This window comes from Onychostoma macrolepis, chromosome 21, assembly GCF_012432095.1.
Source record: "Onychostoma macrolepis isolate SWU-2019 chromosome 21, ASM1243209v1, whole genome shotgun sequence".
Classification (NCBI taxonomy): Eukaryota; Metazoa; Chordata; class Actinopteri; order Cypriniformes; family Cyprinidae; genus Onychostoma; species Onychostoma macrolepis.
Window position 1 is genome coordinate 3,532,924 of NC_081175.1, and position 8,194 is coordinate 3,541,117.

Here is an 8,194-nt window from a genome sequence, read left to right on the forward strand (position 1 = left end):
ACACTTTCTGGAGTTAAATTAACACTTTCAAAATAGTTAAACATTTAACACTATGCCAGAGTTCCTTATTTGACTCTAAAAAAGTGTTAAAATAACACTAAAAGGGATACAGAAAAACAACACTGTTTAAGAGTTGCATGTTTTAGGTGGTTGGAATTTAGAATTTAGGTGGTTAAAAGATCAACAAAACACTGTTAAATATACTGAAAACATAGTTAAATCAACTACAACACACAACATAATTTCCATCGACATGTTTATTTTTAATTCTCCTTGCAGTGCAATTTGAAGTAGAATTAAAACATTACAAAAGAAGGAATGATATACAAACTTTCATCTGCCACACTATGAGTTTTGAATATCAAATGGCTCATAAAATTTAATCTCTGACATTTTTATAATACACCTTTCCTCACTGTAGTACTCTGAATGCATGAAGATGCTCATAAAAATGTGTAGTAATGTGTAAAAGTTCACAAGTGCACTATCATATGGCAAACTGAACACAAAATGTGCTAAAAATGTGCACAAAATTTAAAAGTTCATCAAATGCTCCAAGGAAGCAGTTTGCCTGGCATGGGAGGAGATGCTTATCCAAGGCGATGTAGAAGCTGTTGCTTTTCTGACGTCCAACAGCAAGGAGGAACGGATGGTTGTTGCTGAGGTGCTTCTCCAAACTGCAGCATGACAAGAGTTGAAATGAAAACCAAATATTAGACATAAACATAATGTGCAGTCACAGAGAAAACAACAACATAAAAGTGACTGTTCAAACAATGACCCACAACACATTTGTAAAATGCCACTACCTTATGATAGATTACATGGCTTTCAGCTGCATCGCATGCAATTTTTGGAGACTTCAGTCCTCCTGGAAGTGGTGGAAGGGATTAAAAGAAGGGATGCCATTTCCTGGCTGTAGACTGAAGACAAAGATTCACATGAATTAATTAATGGGAATCTTCAAATGCAATACTTTTTCAGTTTAAGAACAGAGATAATTTTAAACATTCATCTACCTGTTGAGGAAGAGGGCTGTCTGGTGGCATCGCTCCATATTGCTGTGGACTGTTTTATTACGCCAGGCAATGTATCCTGTGTCACTTGCAGCATCATAAAAGTGTTCCTGAAAGATTTTTTTTAAATATCCTGTGTCATATTCAGGCTAAAATCTCAAAGAATCAAATTTCAATGTCATAGAAACAGCCTGTCATAACATTGCAAGTATGACATGAAAGTGCGATGCAAACAATGACTTACGGAGCCTTTCTTGGAGTATGGATCTCTGAGGGAAGGAACAGCATCACTATGCCAAGAGCATTCTGTTTTCTGATTGCTTTAGTAGGAGTTGCCTAAGGAAGATAAACTAGTTATCTTAATTTGCACAATGGCCATGCAGTTATTTGGTTTAAAAATAATAATAAAAATAAAATACCCATGTGTATCAATCATGTGAGCCACCAGTATGTTAATCATTTGTCTTCTTGTGGCATCTGTAAGGGTTTCTGTTTCTTGATACTCCTGTAGTACTGCTTCACCACCAGACTTGAACTTTAACACATCTTTAACCATCTAATAAAAATAAATAAAAACATGAGCATGGTGATTCACAAATTTCTACAGATTCGGAGGGGAGAAAAGTGTTGCCCCAGAAAGTAAATTCTGTCATGTTTACTCACCCTTATTTTGTTCCAAACCCATAAGACTTTTGTTAATCTTCAGAACACAAATGAAGATATTTTTTTATGAAATTTGACAGTTCTCTGACACTCCACTAACAGTCCACACAACTACCACTTTAAAGACCCAGAAAAGGTAGTGAATATGTCATTAAAATAAATCATGTGACTACAGTGGTTCCATCTAAATTTTTATGAAGCGACATGAGTGCTTTGTTTGTGCAAAATATAACTCTCCAACCCATATTCACAAGAACACCTTGACATGTGTGTTGTGTTGCCATGTGAGCTGTTGCAAGAATACTTTTGGAGATCAATAGTTTGTAAATGAAGTGTTAAATGATGGTAAAATTAGTTTTTGCGCAAACAAAAGCACTTTTTACAGTTTTACAGTTGTGGAATGACATAAGTGAGTAATTAATGACAGAATTTTAATTTATGGGTGAACAAACTCGGAGACTCATAAAAGCTTTGTTCTAACCTGTTTAAGAGGCAGTGCAGATGTCTCCTCAGTTATTTGTCTCTTGCTAGGGATTAGTCCATGCACTTGAGCTGTTGCTTGAGTCAGACGTCTCAGATATGGAAGACAAGGAGTCTGAAAATTCTAAAGAATCAGAAAATATTAAAATATAACAAATATTATGATGACCAGCACAAGGATCAGAAATATGAAATGGCAATTTTTTTTTTATTTTGAGTGCTTGACAATACTTTCAAATTTAATAAAACTCAAACTTCTGTGAACAGTAACAAATAGGTGTGTAACTTGTATGTATGTGCATGCGTATGTGTTTGTGTGTGTGTGTGTGTGCGTGTGTGCGCGCGTCAGTGCATATGTATATAAAAGGATATATCTGTTTATTTACATACATATGCATAGAGAGAGAGAGAGAGAGAGAGAGAGATGATACCGCGGCCACAATTTAAGGTGACAAGTAGTAACGTTAGCCACATTGTACTTCGTTCGTGTCCACATTTTAATATATTACTACATTTGTCTGCATGTTCTGTGCAGTGCTCCGTACTACGTAATATTACTCCGTACATGCTTATATTGAATTTGCATATCATAAATCATAAATGTTTAAGTAAGCATGATTTAATTTACCTACCGTTCGAACCCATGCGAGGATAATGGCGGCGGTTTCTCCAGCAATGACCGGAAATGCGGGGGCGGAGTATAATTACATCTCTTTGGAGTTGTTTTAACACTGATGATCACACTCTGTCAAGTAACTCCAACACCGGACACCATTTTACTCAGAATGTGTTAAAATTACTCTTTGGGTGTTGAAATCAACTCAGAAATGTTTAACACTGAAATTTCAACACTTTAATTTTTGCTGTGTAGTACAGGAACTCACTGTTAACATATTAACAGTTTTTTTCAGTAGCATTTTTACAAAATGTTACAGTTAAAATTACACTTATTTTTTACAGTGCACAATATGCAGTCAATTACCATGTTTTTAAATGCTTGCATTTTCTTTTCATACAAGCTTACCCAAAACCAAAATCATATTTACAAATCCTTAAACAAAGCATGTCAGAATTGAAGACCTAATGTTCCAAACCTTAAATATAGTATAACGTTTCTACTTCTGCTACAACAGCAGCTCAAAAGTATTGAAAAATTCTCTCTATATAAAATATTGTAAAAACTGATAAGCACTTTTAAGTAACAGATCACTGAAATGTTTAGAAATAGCTGATTCCAGTCTCAGTTCTTTCCATTACATCAACAAAAAGTAAAAAATACCTCTTTGAATTGGTTTTGTAGATGCAGAACAACACAAAGAATCAGAAAGAGAAAAAATAATGCCTGGGAGAGGGAGAGGAATAGTTGTGTAAGGTAGAGGAGTAGTTGGATCAGAAAAAGAGAGAAGAGGTAGGGGAGAGGAGTGAGAATGTGTGTTAGACTGTGCATATTTTACGTTTGTTTGTTTGTTTTTCCCCCTTACACATGTGGAACCTATGAAAGCTTATTTCTGCCATGGAATATAAAGGGTAATGGGTAATTGTGACTTCATCTCAGAAATCTGACTTTTTTCTTGCAATTGTGAATTTACAGTATCTCACAATTCTGATAAAGTCTGAATTGCAAGATGTAAACTCACAATTCCAATATAGGTCTGAATTGTGAGATAAAAAGGTCACAATTACTGTTTTACTTTTTTTTTTTAACTTTTTTTATTCTGTGACGGAAACAAGCTTGCATAGTAACCAAAGGCCATGTATGTTGTGATTTTTGTTGATCACTGGCATCAGCTACCATGGGGGCACATTACAACACTCCAACACTCGCCTGGAAGGTTCAAGGTTCCAATTGAATTTCTGCATAGGGGACCATATTTTTTCTATTGTACATTCTATAAAGTAATGACTCATTCAGTTTTAGATAGTATGTTGCCAAGAACGAACGAATGCAAAATGGTTTTCAGATGAAGGTAAACTGAAGGCTAAATTACAAAAAAACTATGGATTTTTATATAGTTTAATATATGCAGGTAGAACTGAGACAAGTAATGCAGTTTTTGTAATGCCATTAATCTATGCACTATGATTGACTGTGTAGGTCGTTTGTGCAAGTGCCTTATTACAACCTATATTCACGTTTTAAAGTTAAGCGCCCTCTAGCGCACGTAAAAAATAATGACAGTCCGGTGTTGCATCTGTCGTCATGAAATGACATATGACTGTCATTACCAATCAAAATGCGTGTTTATTTAAATGCAGTGTGTGGTCTTTTTACACTGATCTCACAGTAATTCATACATATTTTGCTAGGTGGCTAATTCGTACGAACGACCACACCTAACCCTACCCCTTATGCCGAGTTCACACTGCACGATTTTAGCCCGATTTTTCACTCGCCGACAAATGCCCGACATCGGAGGCAAATCGGAGCTCGTTCACGCGAGTGACAATCGCGCAGTGTGAATTATCACAGACGCAATCTAAGAGAATCGCCGACACATCGCCGACGCTTGTGAAATATTTGGCATGCTAATGATTTCTGACTGAAAACTACATCACGATGACCTTCAGCCAATGAGAGACAAGGGCAGAGGGAAGTTCAGTGAGGAGTTATAGACCATATCAGTATTTTAATATGTACAATTATATCATACAGAAACAAGCACAAACGCTTGACCAGCCGCAACATCAGCATAACAGTTACTGCAAATTATTATTTACCAGAACACAATCCCTGTTCCCTGCATCTCCCTCCTGCATAATCTGTTTTTGTTTTTGTAGCTGGAAATCAGCGCACAGACCATTTGCGGGCTATATTGTATTAATATTTCCAGTCTCGCTCGAGAACAACGGTCTGACGCACGCGGGTTCTCGCGTTATTTCCTTATCACTTCTCGCGTGTGTTTTGTTGTGAAACGTAGTTTGCGGATCAGACAGAGTTGTCGGCGATTCTTCCTATTGTGAAATCGTGCAATGTGAAAGCCCCTGTCGCCAATCCATCGTGCAATGTGAACACAGCAGCGACTGAATGCTTCCCCAGATAGTCACGCAGTGTGAAAACAACAGCGATCCGACTAGTTTGAAAATCGTGCAGTGTGAACTCGGCATAAGGAAATCATGATTTTTAGTGCACATTTATGAGTGCGTGCGTTCTCTGGGATTGAACCCATGATGGCATGATCACATAATTACATATCGTCGTATAACGCAATGCTCTACCAACCGAGCTACACGAAACCCGAACTATAACGCAGATTATTATCCTGTTGCCGATAGGGGCACAATTGTAGTATACGCTCTGATGGGTCGTATTTCAGGGATTTGGACAAATGACCTATACGGGCCTATTGGTTGGAGAACAGGTTGGAGCATGTTCCTATTGGATAGAAAACCAGTGCCAATGTTTTGACAGAATGACTCGATTTTGAATCGTGTTTGCTGTGTTTTGATAGAGTTAGTATATGTAGAAAAAGGTATTCAACATTTTGAAATGTAGAGTTTTTATTTATTTAACAAAATGTGGTTTTGGCCATAAAATTAATTAATTGGCTAATTGTGTGATGTAGGTGTGTTGCTGTGTTAAGAGTTTAGAAAAGGTACTTTAAGTATTGGTAAATGCTTGTTAGCAACTGAAAAAACAAAACAAAACTGTAAAGCAGGCTACAACCTAAAATGTGATAAAAAAATTTAATAAAAAATTTCAGAATACTTTTCAGTGCTGTGTACTGTATATTGCCAAAAAAAAAAAAAAAAATTCACAGATAAGGATGTTCAGTCAGTTCAGGGATATTCCAATTCCTGTCTCATTTCTGCTGTTTTGTGTTTTAGGGCTCTTATTTTGAAGTATATTTTATATTCCCATTGTTTTGCTGTTTCATTTTCTGTATCTAGTTTTGTAATCCCTTGTAATCCCATTGTTTGTAATCCTATCCTTGTTTGTTGCCATAGCAATTCATTACCTATATCTTTTCCTTGTCAAGCCCTTGTCACCATGTGTATTTACAGCCCATTGTTTCGTGTGCTGGTTGTCAAGTCTTGTCCGTTGTGGGTGTATGAATAGTTTTCTGTTGGGTGTAGATGTGTCAAAGACATACAAAAGGTGCAGTGTTGTGGGTACTCTAAAACCAGTATATAAAACACTAATCTAAAATATGTCCGATGTTTATTTACTTATTTATTTGGCTAATGTCAAATAGCACAGTAGAACAATTAATGATAACGGTGGTGTTTGAGAGGTTTCAGCAGATATTTATGCCTACACTGTGGGCCTGAGCTAAGAAATAAAGAAAGCACTGAGATTTTTCCATGGTCTGTACTGAAATTGATTTTAGAGCAATAGGAAAAACAAATCTAAATCAAAAAACATCTATTTCCTGGAGACTGCTGGATGCAGTTTGGAGCTTTATATTTCATTTGAAAGCAGGTTTGTGTGTGTGTGTGTGTTTTGTGGCTCCTTATTCCCCACCAAGCCGGCTGCAGTCATTGAGTTTGGAGTAGATTTTATTACATCAGATTCGATCAAACTCTATAACCTTAATCGGTCTTTTTCTTTCTCGCCTATTAATCCAATTCATCTGGCACCCTCCTTCAGGGCAAGGGAAGTGCAAGTATGTGTGTTTGTGTGTGTGAATGATTACCGGATCTCTATCAAAATGCTTGTGTGGTGACTAGCATCAGTACTTGATGAAGTTTCAAGACCACTTGTGTGAATATTAGTACTGTCAGTGCATCCATCTTGTTCCATATTCCCTCCTCTCTGTGAGATTCAATGGTGGTGTACTGTGGGTATTAGAGCACGTATAGATGGCTTTCCACTGCACTCTGCCTGCTGTATTATCTATGTATGTAAGACAAGCTTTTGTTCTCTGCCTCAGTCTTAAGATAAACTGCACACTGCAGTAAATAAAATAAAATAATACCTGGTGACTAACTGAGGATGGCTTAGTTTGAGGTGTGTGCTTTTGTGCAGGACTTGATTACGGTGAAGATCAGGGACAGGTGCACTGATTAATTGTGAATAAGTGCGGGTGATTAGTATTCGGGTGACTGCGCTCATTCAGTGCTGGTGACAGAGGAGCCTGGTGTGTCTGTGACACTGTAGTTACACTTGTGCATTTAAGACTTCAAGTACGTATACACTGTAATAACTGGATCTGCCTTTGAGTAATAATCAGAGTAATAAATGATGTGGATTATGATGTTTACAAAAACATCTTCAGTCCCATTTACATGCTGCTTGTCATTTCTAAATACAATTCAAATAAAATAAAATAGCCGTTTGTTGTTGCTGTTTTTAAAAATGTATTATTTTTTTCTAATTCTGTTAAGCTGCTTTGAAACAATGTAGTGTAAAGTGCACTAAAACAAATGGACCAGTGTCTAACCATAGTGCAATATTTATTTATTTATTTATTTTTTGCAAGCTAAACTCCAGTGGTGGAATGAGTAGTAAAGTAAAAGTACTTGACCAAATAAATAAATAAATACACACATGAGTAAAAGTACTCATAAGTCCTGAGATGTGGAAAACATTACTGTCTGAAGCTATGGTGACTGACTGTTTATTAAATTGAATGAGAACACCCAGAAGAGAATTACTGAGGTCAGTGCCTGTTAACAGCACATCGTTGAGGGAGACTACATTGCATTGGGCACTAGAATCAACTGCTATCTGGATTTTTCCAGGTTTTTCATAATGGCAAACACCAAAGATGGAAAGAAACCACTGTTCCTTCATGGTTGTTCCTTTTTCATTTTCAAAAAATTATTCAAACAAATGACTCAAATGTGGTGTAAGAACACTTTGAATACACCTTACATCTTCATCATTATTTTCAAAAGGGTTTTTAAATATTTAAGTTAAAAGTATTTGGATATATTAAAATATATATTTTTAACATAAAATATACAAATATCATAATTTATTATCATAAATTGTATTCATAACATTCCAGTAGCTTAAACGGTATGAGCTAATAAAATGTATACCTTGAATGCAACATAAGATGCTTTGGATAAAAACATTTGTCAAATGCATT

At 36.2% G+C, this 8,194-nt stretch overlaps 2 long non-coding RNA genes across 2 annotated transcripts; both read right to left on the reverse strand.

Annotated features, from left to right (window-relative positions):
* Positions 1-423: 423 nt before the first annotated feature.
* LOC131529346 (uncharacterized) lies at positions 424-1,292 on the reverse strand. Its single transcript, XR_009268071.1, has 4 exons — positions 1,261-1,292; positions 1,020-1,126; positions 810-923; positions 424-677 (listed from the first exon to the last, which is right to left on the reverse strand). It is a non-coding gene; the product is annotated as an uncharacterized LOC131529346 (long non-coding RNA).
* Positions 1,293-1,434: 142 nt separating this feature from the next.
* LOC131529360 (uncharacterized) lies at positions 1,435-2,997 on the reverse strand. The gene is made up of 3 exons (XR_009268075.1): positions 2,792-2,997; positions 2,161-2,283; positions 1,435-1,572 (listed from the first exon to the last, which is right to left on the reverse strand). It is a non-coding gene; the product is annotated as an uncharacterized LOC131529360 (long non-coding RNA).
* Positions 2,998-8,194: the final 5,197 nt, after the last annotated feature.